The 22,078-nt window shown below is 48.3% G+C and overlaps 1 long non-coding RNA gene across 3 annotated transcripts in view; it reads left to right on the top strand.

Annotated features, from left to right (window-relative positions):
* The first annotated feature begins 1,068 nt into the window (after positions 1–1,068).
* Positions 1,069–22,078, top strand: part of LOC141730562 (uncharacterized) — a 32,802-nt gene continuing 11,792 nt past the window's right edge. For all 3 annotated transcript variants that reach the window (XR_012582087.1, XR_012582088.1, XR_012582086.1), the window contains exon 1: positions 1,069–1,661. This is a non-coding gene — a long non-coding RNA (uncharacterized LOC141730562). The remainder of the gene's footprint in view (positions 1,662–22,078) is intronic.

Here is a 22,078-nt window from a genome sequence, read left to right as displayed (position 1 = left end):
CTCGCGTTTTGTGTTTCCTAGTCCCTTTATAGGAGGATGATTCATTTTGCACTGTCACTATTTTCAATTTTGTGGGTTTACTGATGTCTTACTAAAGGGAAAAAAAAAAAAAGTACACTTTTCCTACCCCAAAGGTCTCATTAGCCTCCGCTGGCTGCTTTTTAGACAGCAGCTCAGTCTCTCTCCTCCAGCTGAATTTGTCCAACCCCTTCATCTTCTCATGTTTTATTTCGAGGTCTCACTGAAATAAAACCATTAAATCCCCAAAAGGTCAGCCTGTCCCCGCTCTGACATCCCCGCAAGCCGAGGTTCCGTCCGCGCTCCCGTTCGGATGCGCTGCGGGGATGCGGCGGGGCCGGGGCTCGGGGCGAGCCGGGCTCGGGGTCCGCAGGGTCCCCCGGGACAGCCCCAGCACCGCCAGCGCTGCTCCCAGCACCTTCCCCTGCAGCTCCCGGCACGCTCCGGCCAGACCTTAAGCCTGTTATTATTATTATTATTATTATTATTATTATTATTATTATTATTATTATTATTATTGCTGATATTCAAATGGGTGCCTGTTTGTCCCCCGCCACCAGCGTGTTTCAGAGCGATTATCTCATATCTTTCCTGCAGCAGTAAGCTATCCTTCAGCCCCGGGTCAGGCATTGATCTCTCTGCAATGTAACAAACGGCCGGGTTAATTTTCCCTCATTACCATTTCCATAGCTCAGGCTCCACACACAGGACGGAGCCCTCCAGCCCCGCAGCCGCTGTGTGCGGCTCGGGGCGCGCACACGGACGCACGGCCGGACAGACGGACATGTGCGCCCCAAACCCGCGCAGCCCGCTCCGAGCACCCCCGAGCAGCGCGGGGCTGCTTTTCTCTCCCGTGTCACCTCGCCTGACCCCCCCTCTTTGTACGGATTTGGGGTTTTCTTTGGGGTTGTATTATTTTTTAAACGTTGTTCTGCTCGCTATAAATTAGAAGGATTTTTCTTTTTTTTTTTTTTGTTCACCCCGTTTACTTCTTAATCTTTTCTCTTTTTTTTTTCTTCTTTTTTTTTTTTTTTTTTCTTCATCGAGTCTTTTCATTCACTGGTTGCAAAAGAAAAGGGGGTTGGTCAACACCAAAATGGCAAAGTTCAGCTTGGAGAAAAAAAAAACCAAAAAAAACCCTCCAGCTACCTACAAAGGGGCTCAGGGCTTTGTAATGGCAGAAAGAAACAAAAATGAAAAGAAAATTGCAGTTGAGGCTAAAGTGTGAGAGTGTGTTTGTGTGTATGTATATCTGTGTGTATTTTTAAAGGTTTCTTTGAACTGCCTTTGTGCTGACTAGGCAAAGCTCCTTGCCAATGCTAGTCACGGTTTAAGGAACTTTGAGTTAACCTCTTATATCGAATGAATCTTTTCATTTGGAAACCAATAAATCTCAATCTCTAGCCACCTTTTGTAGAACAGGCTGGGGCTTACCAAGGCGAGGCTGAAGCTTATAATAAAGAAGAGATAAAGTTTGCCAAAGTTTGGGTTGGTTTTTTTTTTCCTTTTTTTTTTTTTTTTTTTTTTTTTTGTAACCTTCCCCTCCTTCTTCTTCCTCTTCTTCTCTTGTAAATAAAAGTTTTGGAGATGGCAGCATTTGGAAGCAATCCGGAGAAGGACTTGGATCTATGCATTGTTTCACAGTAAGCCTATTTACTTAAATAGAGTCTTCAGGGATTGAAACACGAAAATGATTTATAGTTTTCCAACAAGTCATTATTTTGGTCAGTTGTTGAGGGTGGGGTTGTGGAAAAGGAGGGGGGTCCATACAGTCTAATAATCAATGTGTGTCTATGGAAAGTGAAAAGGGAGGGGTGGGGAGGGGAGGGTTCTGTAGATAAGTAGGGTTAACACTATAAACATTGCAGACAATTGAGTTTTCCCATCTGAGCGGGAGTTGGGGAGAAAAGGGGTCTTCACATTTATCAGGCATGGGAGAGGGGGAGTGTGGGTGGACGAGAGAGAGGGGGAAAAATACATTTCTCAAATCACTCCGGACTCACTCCTTTGGTTTCTGCCTTGCACTTTTGCATTTTGGGGATCATTTCTTTGAAGTACTTTGAAACCCAGCGTTTCATCTAATCTTTGGACGGGAGACGTGACCACGAGAATCAATGTTTTGATTTATTTTTTCAGTATTTATCTCCTGTCCAGTCTCCCTCGCTCGCTCGCCTGATTATTCCATATTTATACTCGTGTATACATAATGTACAGATTATATATATAATGCCCCCGTAGACATCTTTTAAAAAATCATTTGCAATTTCTCTTCCACGGAGGCGCAGTTCACTTCTCAACCCCTCTCTTTATCCTGTTTTATTTCAAGACGCTGTCTTCTTGCCGTCTCCAAATTGTTCCCATCCAGGAGTTATTAATTACTCTTACAAGGCGGGAGATTCTTAACTAATAACAAAGTTGTAAATTACCACCTTCCCTCAAATATTTCTCATTTGTCAACCCTGATTGATTTGATTAATATTCCACCGGCTGAGATCATTTCAAGTTGCACTATATAATCAGCAGCACCAGGCTGCTCAGCAGAGCTTCTGCTTGCGGAGAAGGATTTTCTCCAGCCCTTGAGCTGAAGTGTATTTTGCACTTGCTCCAGAGGAGGTATAAACGTGGACCTACCGCTCAAAGGACTTTAAGGTGCAGAGGCTGAATGCGGTGTCGGGAAATTAAATGAGCAAAGCGTATCTGTTTGGTTAAAAAAAAAAAAAAAAAAAAAAAAAAAGGAAAAAAAAAGATGAAAAAAAATCAGTAAAGAAAAAGAAACTAATGATAAACCCTCATGTAAGCCTGGAAGAAAAAGAAGACACGGGTTTCAGCCCTGCTTGCGGGGCTGGTTCAGCCCTCGCCTGAACTCTCCCACACTCCCTCCTCGCCTTGCATCCAGACTGTCACAACGCCTGCAATAAACACCCAGCACTGCGGTCTGTGCTTTGCTTGTGGCCTCGGACGCAGAGAAATAATACCAATAGCGCTTAAATTAACCCCCCATGCCTTGAAGTGACAGACAATAAACTTGGCTTCAGCCCCTCTCGCTCTGCCGCGAATGGGACTGGGATTCTGGTTCGAAACCATCATATTGACTTAATTACGTGGCTGTAAATAACGGCCCAGAGATCATCTTTCTCTGCTTTTAAGGGGGGAAAAAAAGGAAAAAGGTCATCTGGGTGAGCTTTCTGCACTGTGCCGGAGCGGAACCTCCGCGCACCGCCGCGCGTATGCGCAGCCCTATGCACCTAGAGAGCAGGGTGTAGGAAATAAGGTGGAAATGGCTAAATAGGAGTGACCCCTGCGTGCCTGAGCCGGGGCAGCAGATCCCGCTGCTGTCCTTGCGACCCAGCGACACCCGCTCCCACCGCCAGCACTTCAGTTTTAATCTTAATTATATTAAGTGAAGTAGCGGGCTGGCCGTGGGGTTGGACGTGGTGCTGCCTGGCAAAGCATCGATCGTGACTATCGCCTTTCTATCGCTGTTCACGACACACCTTGTCTGCTGCCGGGGAGCTGGGGGGCTTTTTTTGCTTTTCTTTTTCCTTCCCCTCCTTTTGGTGGTTGTTGTTGTTGTTGTGGTTTTGGTGTGAGCGTAAATGTAAAAATGAGAGACACGAGTGAAATAACATTCCGCCCAGTCACCTGCAATTCAATATGCACACGAGAGACGCCGATGTATATGAGACGATTTTAATTATGATTAGAAGACACACTCTGAGCAAGAAAATAGATTTGGAGGGAGGGGAGGGCGGGGGGAAAAAGGGGAGCTGGAGGAGCATTAATGAAATCTTTCCCCGCGATACTAAAAGAAACAAGTGGTTGATACAACGGAGGTGATTTGTCACCCAACTGCAGAGGGGGGTGGGCGATGGGATCTGAGCATCATTCCTTTCCTCCCCCCCCCATCTTTTGAAGCACATGATATGCCATGATGCCTGGCAGGCAGAGCCCGCACCACGCCTGTGCCGGGCTCTCCCCGCCGAGCCCCCCCTGCCCGCCGGCCCCGGCTCCGAGCAGCGCCGTGCTCAGGCCTCGAGGAGATGGTGTTTGTGCACATGAAACCTTTTGTCTCGGCCCGCGGATCGCCGGCCTCTCCACAGACAGCGCCAACAGTTCAGGGTCACCGGCGATTCCCAGCCCCGCTGCCTGCAGGGTAGGGAGGGGGACACGGGCAGAAGGTGACCCCTGTCCCGGACAGTTGTCGCCCTGGGAGCCGGAGCGGAGGCGGTGGCGGTGCGGGGATGCCAGGGGAGCGGCCAGGACCTGTTCTGCCCCCGGCTGCGCCCTCCCAGCCCCGGCGCAGCCCCCGCCCGCCCCGCGCCGCCGCTGTGCGAGAGCCGGCTATTTTTCTCAGGATGTGACTTCCAAGTGGCATAATCTGTGGGAGTGTGAATCTGTTCTCGTTATGTTTGTCCCCTTCGGTATTTCTACAGGCTCTTTTATTTTTTCCTTTCTTTCCTTTTTTTTTTTTTTTTTTTTTTTTTTTTCCCATCTCTCTCTCTTTTTTTTTTTTTTTCGGTATAAATTAACTCCGACTGAAACCACCAGATTGTTCCGAGGAGACTACCTCCCTAATGACTTCATCTCCAAAAGTTGACTGACACTCTAGCGAACTGCCAACACCTGTTTCCCAGCACCCAGACTCCAGAACCCACCAGACCTCGTAAATTTAGCTTCTCCCTTCTCCCCCCCACCCTCCCTTAATAGATGACGTGAATATCTGAAGGGAAAGGGGGAGGGGGAGATGGAAGTAGGTCACATTTGAAACTTTTTATTTTTCATCTCTTCGGAGCGAAAGCCGGAGATAAAAGGGCCGGACAGCTCCTGCCGCGGGGTGCCCGGGGCTGGTGGCAGCCCTTGGGTCGAGGTCGGCCTCCAGCGCTGGCAGCTGCCCGCTCAGGCGGGGTTTAGGGGCAAAGCTCACGCCTGTCCAGCAGATCTCAGGGGCTGTAACCATGACCCGAGCCCTCTCCTCGCCTCTGCCTTTTCCCGAGGATGCTGCAGGTCTGGGGGCTCTTTGGTCCCACCTGGCCCCGCAGGTCTCTGATGCGGCCTCGCTGCAGGGGTGATGCCAAGCTGGGCCGAGGGGACAGGGATGGGACCGGGCAAGATGTCGCTCAGGGGAGAGGGACACACCAGAGGGGCTGCCCCTGGGGCAGGAGGGGTAGGACGGCGGCCAGCATCGCCCCCGAGCCTGCGGGAAGGATGGACATGGCTCCAGCCTGTGGTGGCCGGGGCAGGGGAGGTGGCAGCTGTCCCCTAGCCAGGGTCCTGGGCTGTCTGGGCACTTCCCTGCTCCCCGTCTTTCTCTGCACGGGTTTCAGAGGTTCGGGAGAAAAATAAATAAAAAATAAATAATAAAAAAAAAAAAACAAAAAAAAAAAAACAAAAAGGAGAGAAATTAAAGAAAACTATCTTGTCAAATAGGGAAAATCCTTTCCAGCTGCAGCCTTGCTGGAGAGGCTGCGGGGAGCAGGGATCATGAGGCCGGGAACGCGCACCCCGAGCCCGGCGGCGCCGCGGCCCCTGCTCCGGGCGGCCGAACCCCACATATCCCTGCCCACCGTGCAGGTGAGCTCTGCTCTGCTCACATCCTCCCCCAAACCCCCCACCCTGCCCGGGACAGCCTTTGCCACCGGGCCTGGAGCCCAGCACGGGAGGAGGGCGAGCAAAGCCCCTCAGCGCCGGGTGGCATCTCGGCAGGGCGCTCCTTAATCCCGACATCTCCCCTTCCCACCCCTCTCCTCATCCCCCCAGGGGCTCTGACCCCCTGAGAGGAGCCGGTCCGCTCCCCGAGCATGCGGGACAGAGATTTTGCACACCCTGCGCAGAGGGGAGAGCTTTTGGGGGGCACTGGTAGGGTAACTTTGGAGCGCTCTTCACCCCGAGCGGAAATCCCCAGCCCTTGGAGCATCCCGCCCCCCGCACGGATGCAAAGTTGGAAGTTGTCTCCTCTTGAAAAGAACCCCCTGAAATTAATAGGCTGCGAACATAATTAATAGGTGGAATATGCAAAACGTTTGCGGTGTTTAAAAGGCTCATGGCAGGTCCGCGTGTCTGTGCGAGATACTGAGATGTCGCAAGGGCTGGTTATTAATGGGCAGGTTTTACGTAGTTTAAGAAGAGGGAAAAAAAAAAAAAGAAAAAGAAAAAAAGAAACCAGGTTTTCTTTTTCTCACTTCTCGCTCTCCCTCTCTCTAATCCAGGAATCATTAGCAACCCCCTCTGGCTACATGTTTTGCATCAGTGAAACATTATGACATAGTTGTAATACAAACTCCGCTGACTTGCTCTGCATCTTGTGGTAGGAAGTGCAATAGCAATAAAAGCATTTTTTAAAAAAGACTCCGGGCATTAAGTTGTCTACCTGAAACACTCTTCTCTAAACAAAAAACAAAAAACAAAACAAAACAAAAATAAAAAAATAAAAAAAACAAAACAAAACAAAAAACCAAACCAACAAACAAACAAACAAACAAACAAGGTGGTGTTAGGACGGGAAACTTCTCAGCCTGAGGGATCCACTGTCCGCACTGGACAGGGGAAATTTCTTCCCAATCTTTTCATCCTCCAGTTTAGTTGGGGGTTTTCCCCCTTTTTCCATAATTCTGAGTGGTTTTCATAATTTCTGGGTGTTGCTGCATCCCCCGCACTGCCTGCTCGCATCCCCGGGCTCTTAACAAACCCCGACCGGGGACATTATCTCCCCGCAATATTAATTGTCAAAAGCAGCCTTTGCTCAATTATCTCTCTTCCACCTGTCGCAGCTGTTGGGTTATATTGTTCCCGGTTGAAATTCTCGCTGGAATTAAAATATAGAGCGATTTTTCCTCTTCTTTTCTGCTTTCTTTGAAAGAATCCAATTGTGCTGGGGCCGGCCGGGGGCCCGCCGCCCCGCACCTCTCTATTTTCTCCATTACTCATTAACTAATATTCGCTACTTTCTGCTAAAGTCAAATGGCTCTTAATAGCTCTTTACATTCTCGGAATAACATGTGGATGCTCTTGATCAATACTTAATAGCACGTTTCATGCTAAACAACTGCCATGTGTGCTGGCGGGCAGGAGTTCTGTGCGAACGGGAGGGCGAAGAGGACCCGGGGGATCTCTGCCCTCCGTTGTCACCCAAACCACCAAAACCTTGGGAATTGGGGACTTTCCTTTCCTCCCTGCCTCTGCCGCTGCTCCCTTCTCAGAAGGACCGAAAAGGATCCCCCCAAATCCTCCTTCCCGAGCAGCACCTGCCTGCGAGGAGAGATCCGCGGGATGCTTTGAAACGCGCATGTGACACTGTCCCTATTGTGAGCCTGCAGGGGCCTTCCTCTTTCTTTTTTTTTCTTTTCTTTTTCTTTTTAATAATTTCCCAAATGAGTCCTCCAACTGCTGAAACTATTTCGAGACTTTACCTTTTCATCATCTTCTTTACACTGCATTATTCACTGCTTCCTATTCCATTATTATCATGATTATTCCCTTAAGCGACGTGGGAATTTCGAACTATATCAGCACTAATGCTGGTGTTTGGGGGGTTTTACCGTTTAATTTATTTTTTTTCCTGGGGAAAACAAACAGATTAAAAAAAAATGTTAAATTATCTTGAGAAATAGCAGTGGAACGTGCTCCATGAGGAAATGACTCTGCCTTCTGAGTATCATTTTGATTTAAAGAAAGTAGTTGATAGTAGTTAATGTGGGGGTTTTGGGTTTTTTTTTTTGGTTTTTTGGTGCAGAAATTGCTGCCATAGCGGGCAGAGAGAACTCCTTCAATTCTGCTCTTTTCACCCGAATGTCCAATCCTATCTCAGCAGCTTGTGCTCCGGGACACTCCCGAGCTCAGTCTCCCTGCGAGGTCAGGCATCACCGTGCAGGAGGCCAAAAAAAAAATTTAAAATTGCAGAGAAAGCGAGAAAACCCTTTCTGTTCTTTTTGAGATTTGGCTGCAGGAGCTCCGCGGGTGCTGTCCCTGGGTCTGTCTCTGTGTCTGTCCCTGGGTCTGTCCCCTGGTGCTGTCCCCTGGCGCTGTCCCCTCGCTCCGCGCCCCCGTGCGCGGCCCCGCAGGTGCGCGGTCCCTGCGCGGCTGCAGTTGCGCCCAGCGCAGCGAGGTGGCGCTGGGGAGCGCGGCGGGCGGCGGCGCGGGGGGACGCGGGCGCGCAGCGGGGTCACCCCTCCAAAAAATACACCCTCCTAACCCATTTTACGTGGTTTTTATTAAAATCCAACCCTCCCGGTGGCAGCTCTGACCTTCCCCGATTCCCCTCTGGAGCACACACCTTCCGCACCCGCGCTCTCCCTGCGGGCATCCCGCTTCCTGCGCGGCCGCGGAGCGGGGTCAGGCTCTGCCGGCACCTCTGCTGCACTTTTAGGGTGGTCAGTGTTATTTCAGCGCTCAGGCGTTAAGAGAGAGCAAAGGTAGGGAGCAACCTGTCTGCTTTGTTTAAAATAATTCCCCCTCTCGCCCAGCTCTGCCCCCCTGGAAGCGGCTCTGGCGCGGGTTTATTAATAAACGCAGGTTATTGGCAATAGTTTTTTAGAGCCAAACACGCTGCGGGAACCTGGCCGCGCAGGGAGGAGAACTCCCACAAAGGTGAATTCCCAGCATGGGGAGCAAACACAGAGCCGCCAGTTCTTCTGCGGCCAGGGAAACTCCTGAGAGCTTTGACGCGTGCTGTCATTGAGGAGTGCATTTCTCTGATTTAGATCTTTTTGTTTACTCTTTTAAGGTCTCTAAAAAACGTGGAAAAAAAATTCCTTTATGGGTCTATCCTTTTCCTACAATACCTGCAACCTTCTGAGAGATGATCACTTTTAAAGAAATGTCTTAATAGTGTATGAAAATTACTCCGTGAGCTAAAAGGATCCGAGATACCTTTCCTTTAATGGTTTTTAGAATATGATGATGATTACTATTATTATTCCCACCTCACGCTCCCCCCATATATTAAACAGCCTCGACAGGAGTGTGAGGAAGAAACGGACACAAGAGAATTATTTGCGGCTAACCCAGTGCTAACTTCCACATCCCCGTGCGTGGGCACATGTGTGATCATACATGACGCTTCCTCCCTGTGAGTGCAGCATCTCGGTGCTGCTCTTCCTCTGTCCCCACTTTTCGCCTTCCCTGTAACTTTTGGAGGCTGGTGGGTTGATGTTGATTTACTTTTTATTATTGTTTTTAATCTCGGCGTTAGGCACGCAGGTTTCCCCATGCAGGTCAGGTCATTAGGAATGTTAACGTCGAGACAAAGAATTATAAACACGATCTCCAAGTCGCTCTCAATTCATTTCTTCAACCGTTTATTCGGTTTAAGTGATGAAAAGTGACAGTTCTGAAATAGACAGCTTTTAAAAGTAATGAAGTCAGATGACGCTTTAACCTGTCGATTGCTATAAATCAACTTTGAAAAAGATGAATGAACAATATTATTTGCTGGCTTAACTAGGAGTTAATACAGTGTCGCAGTAGGAGCTGCGGGAGCGCAGTGGCGTTGGGTGCTGCCGCCTTCCCCCGAGCCTCACCCGCCGCCAAAAATAACAATGTTAAAGCAGCGAAACATTCCTCCTGGTGCGGAAACCAGTGTCATTGTCACCGCTTTTATTACGGACCCTCGAAGGGAAAAAGGGGTATTTAAACGATCCCCAACATCCAGCTGGGAAAGGGAGGAATCAGCTATTTTCTTTTTTTTTTCTTTTTTTTTCCCTTATCGTTTTTAGAGGCCTTTCGAGCAAAAGTCTCTCCGCGTTACTGGTATATAAGGCCAAACTGATCCGTGTATCTCCACCAGGAAGGTTTTCAAAATAAATATGGGCCCTTTCCTCCCCTTTACCTGATTCCTTTACTACCTGCAAGCTTGTAGGCACAGCGTGGAAGAAAAAATAAAAAGGGAAATAAATGAAAAAAAGAAAATCGGGAGGAATAACAGGAGAGGAAAAAGTCGATTCTTTTCGGGGAAGAAAAGATAATTTTCGTGGGCGAAACAAGTGCAAGCGTGATGGGGATATCGCCCGTTCCTCCAGTCCCTTCCCGGCCTCGCGTGTAACCTGAAAAGCACTGAAAAAGGAAGGAATAGAAAAAGAAGGAATTCCTTTCTAAGGGATGATCAGGAATGAATCAATGACTGGTTTATGTGCTGGGTTCGCTCCCGCAGCTCTCCTTGCGCCCTTCCCAAACCTCGCTCGGGGCCGCAGCCCCGGGACGGGGTGCGGAGGCTTCGCCTCTGCCCTTGGGAAATACAAATACCGCCCGGGGGTTGATAAACTTCTTTTTTTAGTCAGTAAAATGGTTATTAAATAAGCTATAAACAGAAAAACAAACCACGAGAACTCTGCTTGGGATTCAGGGCCGGGATGGATTTTTTAATCGCCTTTTTTCCCCCTTTTTTTTCTTTCCCGAGCACAATATAAATCAAAGCGCTGCTCTTCCTTTCCCAGCACTGCTAACTGTCCTGGATTTTTTTTCTAGTCCTGGGGTTTATTTTTTCCCCCCGGGGTGGCGAGGGGCAGAGGTGCGCGCCCGAGCGCGGAGCTCCGCGCACACCCGAGCGCGGCTGCGGGCGGAGCGCGGGAGCTGCGGCCACAAACGAGGGCCACGGGCTGGGAATTGGGGCTGGGGGGGTGTCTGAGATGTTACCCGGGCTTCTTTCTACAAAGTGTTATCGATTTTAGGCGAGTCTTGGCGCCATCGCCCCCCCCCGAGAAATGTCAGAGCAGAGAACTTGAGAGAGAAGTTTCTCTGCTGCTTTAAAGGTGACCTTTGGGAAAGTTTCCGCACTTTCTCTTTCACCGCTCAAGGACTTTATTTGAAGTTCCTTGTCTGACTACACTCTCTCCGAAGCCGAAGCTGTCTCTTACATTGCACTTCTCAAGTCTTTATCCTTGAAAAATATGGAGACGCAGATACATTTTTCTTCTTTTTAAAATTTTTTTTAATTTCCCTAAGAAAAACAACAGATCCTCCACAGGGACCTCTTTCTCTCGGAGAAAAAAAATAGCCTCTCTGTTTAGAGAAGAGCTCTGGAGGAAGGAAAATGCCTTCTGTACCTGTTGCAAGCGCAGGTTGCCCCAGTGACTCCCAGTGCCCCCAGTTTGAAGCAGCAGCTGCGGGGAGCGCGGGGTGGGGCGGGAACGGATCCGCGCTTGCCAGGGGGGGTCCATGGGTGCGGACCCCGGCCCGTGCGGGGCTCAGTGTCCCCTGCCTGTCCCACAGCCCCGCCGCGCTGGGGGAACGCGCTTCCCTCGCCCCACGCCCTGCGTGGACTTCCCAGGAGCTCCAGGGAGCTTTCCCCGAGGTTTATTCGCACGGAGGATGCGGAGGCAGCGGCAGGCGAAGATTTATGTTTACGGTAGGAGTTTGTGGGGCGATCTGGGCCCAGTTTGTGTCACAGCCCCGAGCTGGCCTCGCCTCGGGCGGGCGAGTGCCCGGCCCGACCAGCGCCGGGGTGCCGGCATCGGGAAAAAGGCCACGGAAAGAAACTTTCCCCTCTCTGATTGTGTTACCTTTGGCTTGAACGTGTAATGAAAATCCTCGGAAAATGTTACACAACACGAGGATAGCCTTTTGGAGCGAAGCGTCCAGAAAAGCCCGGCCGCTTCCCTGGGGGCGAGCGGCGTTATCGCCCGGGAAGCACAAACGCATCCTCAGCGATCCCGCCGCGCTTCCCCCCTTCCCGGGCCACCGAAACCCGAGCCCGAAAATAATATAACCCGTCTGTGGCCGCAGACACGGCTCTCACCCTTACAGTGTTACAAAAAGCATTTAAATTAATCAGGGCGCTCCCCACGGCTGCTAATTAGGCGGGGAGGGAAGGGAGGGCCGGCCGGGGCCGCCCGCGCCGCGCCGGGAGGAGCCCACGGGCGGCACCCCCGGGCCGGGCTGAGCGCTGGGGAGGGACCGGGGGCGCTGCTCGGGCCCCGCGGGGCGGCTCGGGGCGCTGCCCGCGCCTGCGGAGCCGGGGGAGGGTGGACGGATGGGAGGATGGATGGGGAGATGGATGGGGCTTGGCGGCACGCGGGGACGCGCCACTTCCACCCAGCTGTCCCGGCTGACCGCGGGATTAGCGAGGACACTGCAGCCAGGGAGCTGCACCCTCTTCCCCGCCACACTTCCCTCCGTGCGCGTCCACTAAGAGCTAAAGAGTGGGTTTATAATATTTCTTTAAAATTCCATTTTAATATTATTTTAATTGCCCAGATCTCGCGATAAGGCAAACCTGGCGAGAGCTGGATTCATTCCCCCCCATCCCCGCCCCCCTCCGCCAAAGTTATGATGGAAAAAGCGGAATAAATCAGAATAAATCCATCTCTGTACCCCATCTCCACCCGGTACCGGGGGGGCAAGTGGGGGGCTCATCCCTAAAGCTGCACTGAGAAGCTCCTGCTCGGGGACAGGGGATGCTGGGGAGAGGCGATCAGCCCCCAGGAGATCCCCTTCTCCCAAAGTCCCAAACTGGACCTTGCAATGTTTGCAACCCACACCCCCCCACACTTCACCGCTCCTCGCAGGAACTGGTTCTATTCCCAGCCAGCTGGGCTCGCAAAATCCAGCTCGGGAACTCACTTTAAATGTTGTTATTATTATTATTATTATTATTATTATTATTATTATTATTATTATTATTATTATTATTATTATTATTCCACCCTGCCAATGCCATCCACCACAAGCGAAGGGCTGCGGGGTTTGGGTTGTTGGGTGGCTGGGTATTTTTTTTTGGCCGTGGCACAAGGAGGGGCTCCAGGGCGAGGCTGGAGGGGCTCAGGTGAAGCCGGAGCCGGGCCGGGGCCGCTGCCCCGCTCCGCAGCGCCGGTGGCTCCGCGCTGCGCTGGGTGGGTGGGAAACGGGGCAGGCAGGCAGGGAGGGAGGGCTTGGAAAACCGTCCAATTTTCCTGTGAAAGCAAAAAGAAAATAATCAAGGGGGGGGGGGTGGTAAGAGGGACTGTGGTGAATCGGTGTGAAGGAAGTGGGATTATTGCCTTAATTTTGGACGTTGATAAGGGAATGAGGTAAAAACAAAACTCGCTTCATTATATACAACAAAATGTAATTTATACCCAGGGATGCCTGTCCACTGAGATTTACATCATTTGCTGATAGCGATCACACTTATTACTTTTCTTCAAAGACTTTTTTTCCCCCCCTTAAAAAAAAAAAAAAAAAAAAAAAGAGGGCATTTGTGCTAAATTGCCCAATGCTAGTGTGATAACTGTCAAAAGTTTGACATCAAAGGGAACTAATATTATTCAGTTACCAGAGGAGCTGTCTGTCCAAATAAGAATATCTTAATTACTGAATCACAACGGTAGAAAAGGGAACAGATCTGAAAAGGAGAGGGGCTGGCGGGGGGGGCGGGCGGGGTTGGGGGGGAGCTTTCAGTCTGTTCCTTTTTGATGAACCATCTATATTAGGCCACTGTGCGATTCTTAATCATGTTTAGTGGTTTATACCCTTTCTCTCTCCCCACCGGTCCTCTGAACTTTATAACTATATGTAAACACGTTGTCAGTTTGAAAATAATCTTCTCTGGGTTCTTGTTAGAAGAAATTTCAATCTTCTTCAGTTCTAGATTAGGCAGTCTAGTTTTCTCTATCAGTGAATGGACTGGGTTTCTTGGACAATAATGTGCCAATTGTTGATGGTTTGTGACCCATAAAATGTGAGGGTGACTATTCTGGCTTTGGTATGTAATTATGCAAAACACTTTCTATAAAGGCTTGCCATCTGATCTAATGACAGTCCCTGCGGTCTATTTCAAAAAGGGAGGGTCTCTATACACAGCTCCTGAGAGAAAGAAAAGTAACATTTTGTTTTAATACAAGTTTTATGGGAAAAATGGATAAACACAGAAACAGCTGAACACATAGGCAAAGCGTTTTCGGGGCAAACTCAGCCAAGGAGGAGATATTTTCATAAGTTCAGCAGAGCAGCACCACAGGTCTACAGCATCGGGGTAGGGACAAATGATGTGAAATCCCCATAGGGAGGAAAAAAAAAAATATCTTCAACTCCTAAGCACCTTGGAAGAGATGGGAGGTCGCCGGGGACGCCGGGGATCCCGCACAGCCTCCCACCTCTGCGGGCTTTTTCATGCCACAGGAATCATTTATTCCCCTTTTTTAGCTGTAGAGCAAGGCGGGGTTCTGCCTTAGCCAGCCTGTGACAGCGAGCTGGGCACTCGGGATGGCACCCACCATGCTTTCAATGGACGGCCGTTCCACCTGAGATTTTAATGCCAGCAGTGTAAAATGTAGTAAAAATAACCAGGATCGGCACCACCACCTCCATCTCCCTCTCCAAAGAGCCTGGACAACACAGGGTTTCTTAAAACAGGTGAACAGGAGGGCAGGAAGGAGACATAAACGTCCCCTTAAAGAAAAGGGGGAAACTTAGAGGTGTTTGGGGGTGTTTTGTTTAATACATTATTTGTGTTTTTCCCATTCCTCCTCGCCCCCTCCCTTCCTGCTTTCCTGAAAGGAGGGACGCTAAAGGGCTCCGGCTGCTTTGGTTGCTATCAAATGACATTGCTGCTACGTCACGGGACAAAACATAAACACTGCTGCCAATTTAAACTGATGTATAAAGATTAATGGGAGATGAAGCATACTAACAACCTGGATTATAATGGCAGGAATAGTTATTATTTCTCCAGAGCACATCCATGTATATACAGAGAGCCATAGGGAGCAGGCAGTCATGGCTGGAATTTTATCTCTCCACATAGGCATGATGTGTGTGTCCACTGTGACATGTTTAATTCCCCCGTGGACTAAAGTAATACGAAAAAAGAAAAAAAAAGTAAGGAAGAAAGGCTGATTAAAAGGGAGAATCAACAAAATATCAACATGCCACAGAGAGGAAGGAGGAATAGATAATTAGAAGCAAAAGAGGAGCAGGTAATTATGATCTGAAATTAAACATGATGTTTAAGACGTCTCCTTTGTACTGCAGTGAAGATTTCAGATTCATACACATAATAAACACTCAGGTTGTCATCTGGAGGTGCAAATCTGAAAGATATTCCAACAAATGAAGTGCTGGCAGAGAGAGGTATAAAGAGATCTCCGCCTGTCAGGGGTCAGACAGCCTGAGATTGCTTCTAGAGATCTTTTGAAAATTTCACACGATTGAAGGCTTAGGGGCTTTGCTGTGTTCGCATTTCAAACTCAGATCAGCGGGATCACAATCAAAAATAGAGGTCTGGAAAATTTTGATGCAAAGATGGCCACAGGCTCCACTGATTTTTTTTTTTTTCCTTCTTCTTCTTCTTCTCCCAGACAGGCACTCTGACATGACTATGATCCCAGGGATGACAGAGTTGTCAGAAAAGAAAGGGAAAATAGCATCTTGTCTTGTAACTTCCTATCAGTCAAAAGGAATTTAGGATCCTCTTTCCAATAAAAGAGAGGGAGAAGGAGCAAGAGGGGGAGCGGGGGAAGACGAGGCTTTCTTACCGAGCAAAGAAAAGTGAAGAGAGTTGTGTGTTTCATAATTAATATTCCACACCTAAACGTTTCTGATCTCTTCCCTTTGCAGTCCTCCCACCCCATCACCTTCTTCTTCTCTACAATTTCAATTTTAGATCAATCCAGGTCCTCTGAAACAGTGTGCACAAGTGATAAAATACTGGCTACATGGATATCCGTGTCTAATACTGTATCATTCATCCTATATTCTTCCACGAGATATATTTTTTACTCGAACTTAATGTAACTACATGATTTTTGCTACAAACATCTCCTACGGTTATTGTTTTATTAAAAACATTAAATGGTTCTAATAAAGTATGTTTAAAGTCTGAAAAAAATAAATTATAAAATCGGAAAGAAATAGAAAATTTAGAAGCGTCTTGTGAGCCGAAGAACAGCAAAAGAAGGATTAAAGCAACGGGAATTGAGTTAAAACATATATTCAGTATATTCTATTTATAGCTCTTTTGGCAAGGTCAGGTGCAATAGGAAGTGTTTTATCATCTCAGCTATTTCAAATTAATTGCTATTGATTTGTTGACCAGGAGGAAGAGTAGTTAGCTCAGGTCTAATTATTGTGGTTTCTAAAAGAAATGATGCGGGTAACTTTCCAAAGGAAACGAGCTGGGTTTGGAAACCGGACCTTGCCGGGATGCTCTGTCCTAATTAGCGCCGAGGCGAGTGCTTGGCACCTCGAACCGCCCCAAAGTTTCCCAGTTTGCATTTAATTCCTGGGAGCTCTGCAAGAAGGTCCTAAGAATTAGTGAAAAGTGCCCCGTACTGCTCATCCTGCATGGATTTTTGCGGGATTGATATTTTAAAATCAATTTCTGTGGTGCCGTGTGTGCTGTTTGTGCTGCATCAGGTAAAGAGAGGACAGGGAAGCAGCAAAAATGTGCTTTTGGTAATTGACCATTTATCTATATATATATATATATATATATATATATATATATATATATATATATATACATATATATATATATATAATTTTTTCTTTATTAAGAAAAAAATATTTACAAGAAAGATGGATTTTTTTTGTCCCTGGAAAGGATGAAAAAGGGTTCGGACTTCACTGAGTAACCGAAGTTTCACAATCTTTTCAGAAATAAAACATAACCACCCTTGCCATGCTGGGAAGCAGAAAATAACCTCTGCAAAATGCCTAAAATGAGGATATTTACATTGTTAAAGTTGTGATAACAAAGTCTGTGTGTGAAACAGCCAAAGTTTCCCGTTCCCCCGCTCCTCCCCAAATGTGACAGTGGTAACTCTGGCAAATGACATCTCAATAATGAACAAAACATTCTTTTTTTTTTTTCTTTTTTTTTCTCCTTTGCCATCTGAAGCAGCCAGTTAATTAACAAATAACCCCCTCATTTTTCGTGGGCCCCACTTTTTCTAAATGAAGGACGAGAACTTTAAGAGAAAAAATTAACAACGAACTTGAGGGTGTGAAGAAAAATAAAACAAAAAAACTTTTGAGGGATGCGTTTGGGGTGTATTTTGCTCTGCTGGGAATATTTCAGAGTTATCTCACAAAAATAAACCTAAGCGGTAGTGGAAGCAATTTTTTGAAAATAATAAACAAGGCTAAAGAATTTAAAATAAATTAATTGGAACATACAGAAATGGGTTGTTTCAAAGGATTATTAGAAATATCTTTTGGGGGGAGCTTTTGTTTTTTCTCCCTGAAAAGATGAACCAGAATGAGGAGAATTCGGGTTTTTGTGCCCCCGTGCCTGTACCTGGATGGTGACGTGTTTGCAATCCGGACTTTCGGGTGCAACTTTAGAAATGGGGAAGTAAAGACAGAAAATTGGAGAAACAGAATTAGAAAGACGCAAGATCAAAAACGTTCTACAGGGAGTGTAGAGAAACAGAAATAAGCCAATTTTTAAGAACAATTCCCTGCTTGGGGAAAAAAAAATCCGAGAATTTTTCCACATGTACAGCATAAATTCCAGCTTCTGCCGAATTATATTCTAAGAGGAAAAAAAAAGCCGAAAAAAATTATAGGAGTCCTAACTTTGCCACGGAGCTGCCCTGTAAACCAGCACGTTTGTGCTCGCATCTCGTGGATATTTTTTAATCTCTGGCAAGGTCCCGTCCCGCTGCGGGGAGCTCGTACCTGGTCAGAGGGGAGGGAGGGGAGGAAAAGCAGCAAACGAACTTGGCAGGAGGAAATCGTTGCCGTTCCGGGCAAGGACGTGGGGCACGAGTTTAACTCTCAAAGTTTTACTTGGGAAGAGGAGGAAAACTGAAATATTAACGAGGCGGCTTGCGGGGAGGGCGGTGGGCGCAGGGTTGGAGCGGTGATGCCCCCTCCTGCGGGCTGAGCGAGAGGAGGGGGGAATTTGTATTCCTTTCACCCCAGAGATGGACAAGATTGTCCTGACAACTGCAAAACGCGGGGGTTCGGACCTTTGTTCTGCGCTGCCGATTGCAATTTGGAAGCGGCGATTTGTGTTTTGTCCCTTTCTAAAGAAAAACAGGACGATCCGTGGAATGACTTTTTTTTTTTTTCCCCAATAAAGTTTTCACAAACTGAGAGTGGATTTTAGGGGGGTTATTATTTTTTTTTTTTAATTTTTTTTTTCCTGATTTTCTTTTTTTTTTTTTTTTTTGAAGCGTGGCCAACAGCTAGCTAAGAAACATGGAAAACAAAGGGAATTCTCATGATGATTTGGTGAAAGAGACCCTAAATCGGGGCAGGAGCTGGCGGAGGGGCCCCCATCCTGTCTCCTTTCCTCAGGGAAATCCACCTGTCTCTGTAACTCCGGGAGGGAGAGGGAAGTGTGTTAGTTTGAATTCCCAAACCGGGATGCCCCATCCCATATTCATCCCGCCCCGCCTCCATCACCCATCCTCCCCTCCTGCTGCCCCACGGCCACGCAGGACATCCCAGAGGGATCAGTCCCAGCTGGATCTGGATGCTGGATGTGACTTCCAGGGCCCCATCCCGCTCCCCTCCGGGGGTACCCCTTGTTCCTCACCCCACGCGTGTTTGTTTGTGAAACCACCCCAACTCCACGCATTGGGCTGCAAACACCTCCCACGGCACACAGCACCTTTCCCTACACCCCCAAATCAATGAAACCCTCCTGAAATCTCCCCATTTGCGGCGGGAGGTGGCAGCGGGTGGTGCCGAGAGTGGAAAGAGATGCTGCGCTCGGATTTTCCCCGGGGTTTTTCACACGGGGAGGGATTTGGGGCTTTTCTCGCACCCCTGTTCCCATGAGCACCTCGCAGCCTTGAGATGAAACTCTCACTGCATCCTGCACGGGGTTAATCCCACGCTGGCAGCGAGTGTTTAACCAGAATCTATAGGTACGGCCTGTAATGTATAGAATGCCCCGAGTGTGTCCCCTTCACGGACACGCTGGAGGTGCCAGCGGGTGGCACACGCAGCCCCAGCCGCGGGTGGGTGTCCCATTGTGTCCCACTGAGGGTGCCAGCCGTGCCCCGAGCTGTTTGCAGAGGGCTCGGTGCCTCCCGTGGGTTTGGGGCACCGGGAAAGGAGGGGAGGCACCGCCAGAATTATTCCCAGGCACCAAACGCTGCTGCTGTGGAGATTTCACATGATCTCCCTAATTCCACGTTTTATATTTTATGATTTCTTGCCAGCATCACAGTGTGTTTCTGTTTAGATATACTAAGCTCCTTGAAATTAATTAACCTGTGGTCAGCACCAAAAAAAAAAAAAAAAAAAAAAAAGGAAAAAAAAAGTAGTACTGGTTAAGCTATATTCCTTTACAACGTTTGGTCACAGTTAGTTACAGAATTTTCCAGCTGTGAGGATGATGTACACTATTTATTGTAATTGAATTGCTGTTATAACACCTTTCAAGAGGAAAAGTGATACATGACAAAAGTTGAGCTGACGCGGGGGCCCCCTTTCATCCATCCCCTTCCCCCCAACTCCCTCCGGCTTTACACCCTGGAGTAAAAACTTCACTCGGGGTGAGGACCTGGGGTGGGTGAGGATCTCGGGTGGGTGAGGACCTGGGGTGGGTGAGGATCCCTGCGGATCCCCCGCGGCCGCGCTCCGCTGCCAGCCCGCAGCCAGAGGCGCTTCGGCCGCGCAAACTGCGCACCCTGCGGGAATTCCCTCTGGAGCGGGCACCGGAATAAGCCCCGAGCATCCTGCGGGAATTCCCGACTGGAGCCTGGAGCGGGCACCGCTCTGAGCCCTGAGCACCCGCGGGAATTCCCAGCTGGAGCCTGGAATGGGCACCGGGCTCAGCCCTGCGCATTCTGCGGGAATTCCCGCTGGAACGGGCACCGGAATAAACTCCGAGCATCCCGCAGGAATTCCCGGTGGAGCGGGCACCGCTCTGAGCCCTGCAGTGCCCTCGGGAATTCCCGGTTGGAACCTGGAGCGGGCACCGGAATCAGCCCTGCGCATCCCTCGGGAATTCCCGCTGGAGCGGACACCGCGCTCAGCCCCGCGGGTCGCTCCATCAGCCCCAAATTGGCAGAGCAGGGGGAGAAGGTGCAGAGGGTTCTCGTTTGTAGCCCAAAGCGCCGAAAAGAGCTGTTCTCATGTTCGGGAAGCAATTGGATTTGTTTCCATCCCACGCGTAATAGATTCTCTGGAGCATCTGAGAGATTATTTTATAAAGCAAATTCAAACCAGGCTGTTCATTAGATCGCATTATTATGAAAAGGGAATGATCAGTAGGGAAAAAAATCTATCTAATTTGGAGGGAAAAGACCGCAGATTTTAAATAATTTCTGTAACTTTTGCTACCTTTGGCGGTTTTGGCAAGAGAACAAATAAAAACCCCTAGGAGTTAGAAGTGTTTTTTCCTCTCTCTCATATTTTTTCCCTTCTCAGTGCCACACAGCAGCCTTTCCTCCTTCAACTTCAAAGAGCACTGAAAGGACAAACATTCTGATACAGCTAATAATACACGGAGAGAAAGAATTTGCATTCCTTAGCAAATATAAGTGCTCATTAATAGAATCATGTATTTGGCTAAGAACATCTTGCCAGTACAGCTGGGAGATAGAAAGTGGTCGTGTGGGGAGGGTTGGAGAAAGAGTTTTGATTGACGCTGTAGGAGCCACATCACCCCCCCTTTCCCCCAGCCATCTATATCAGGTCGATGATTACTATTAAAAAAAAAAAAAAAGAAAAAAAAATAGTAAAGTAATAATCATAAAGTAACAGATGGGGACAGAGTGCCCTGCGACTTCTGAAAGGCACAGCAAGGACTCGCTGGCTAGAAATTCATCAAGATAATGCTAATTGCGCTCTCAGGCCGTGGCGGGGGTCCTGCACCCGCGGCACATCCGCGTCACACCCGCGGCACATCCGCGGAACATCCGCGCCCTCCCAGCCCCGGGTCCGCCCCGATCCCCTCCGAGCGCTCGGGGCTGGCAGGGAAGGGCGTGGAGGGCAGCGATCCCTCCATCCATCCATCCATCCATCCATCCATCCATCCATCCATCCATCCATCCCTCCATCCATCCATCCATCCATCCATCCATCTATCCATCCATCCATCCATCCATCCCTCCATCCATCCATCCATCCATCCATCCCTCCATCCCTCCATCCCTCCATCCCTCCATCCCTCCATCCATCCCTCTCGGACACTGGGTTAACTCTGCCCAATGGGTGTGGTGGGAACGATAAACCAAATTAAATTTGCCTTCTGATTGAAACTTTGTTCTCTTAGCTGAGCTGAGGATGATTCTTGTGATTTATCCTTATTTACACTCGTGAGAACTCCAGTTTAGTTTTGTATTCCCTACTGTAAATCTGAACTCTGAATTGGAATTGCAGCTCAACATCAGGACTGTAATTTGTTCTCCTGGGTTCCCAGGCTTAAAAGTGTCATAATTATCAGGATTTTAAAGGTGAACAATATATTTCAAACTGTTATTTTGAAGGAGCCTGTGAGTTTATTTTTTCACTTCAGTTTTGAACATCAGGTTTGGTTATCTTTGTAGAAGATAACCCTTAATTCAGCTGCAAGGCTGAGAGCTTACACAGAGTGAGGATGCTTTGGTGAGAGTTTTAATCCATCAAATTTTGCTGCTAACAATTTCTTTCTAGGTTTTTATGTTTCAATCATATTTATAGAAGTCACCCTTTCTTTCTTTCTAGGTTTTAACTATTTCAATCATATTTATAGAAGCTACCTTTATCTGTGAGCTTCTTTAGTTTTAGTTAATTTGGAAGGATTTTTTACACATTACATGAGTGTATTTTTATTTCTCCAACACAGCTGAACATAGCTTTGGCTTTAATGGACTTTATTTCATTAGAGATGCACATGAATGCCAGGGAATGCATCACATGTGGTTTTCCAGGATGGTTTGAGCAGAAATACTCATTGGCTTCAAAGAAATCTTCTATTTTATCAATATAATCTGTAGAAATTACCAGCCAGGGGCCTGCTGTTGGTTTAGGCCCAGTGGTCATGGGTCTAACAACATCCTGACTGAGCTTGGGATTACAAAGTCAAAGATCTGTGCTTGCTTCAGCAGGTGGGACCCTCCATCAGAGCACTCTGATGTCTGCAGTGTCTCTTTGTTGTGTCCCAGTGGTCCCCAGCCCACCATGGCCCTGGGATAATAACATCAAGCAA

The sequence above is a fragment of the Zonotrichia albicollis genome, chromosome 11 (genome assembly GCF_047830755.1).
Source record: "Zonotrichia albicollis isolate bZonAlb1 chromosome 11, bZonAlb1.hap1, whole genome shotgun sequence".
NCBI lineage: Eukaryota > Metazoa > Chordata > Aves > Passeriformes > Passerellidae > Zonotrichia > Zonotrichia albicollis.
The sequence above is the reverse complement of the archived record's forward strand: the minus strand, read 5'-3'. Positions and strand labels throughout refer to the sequence as shown.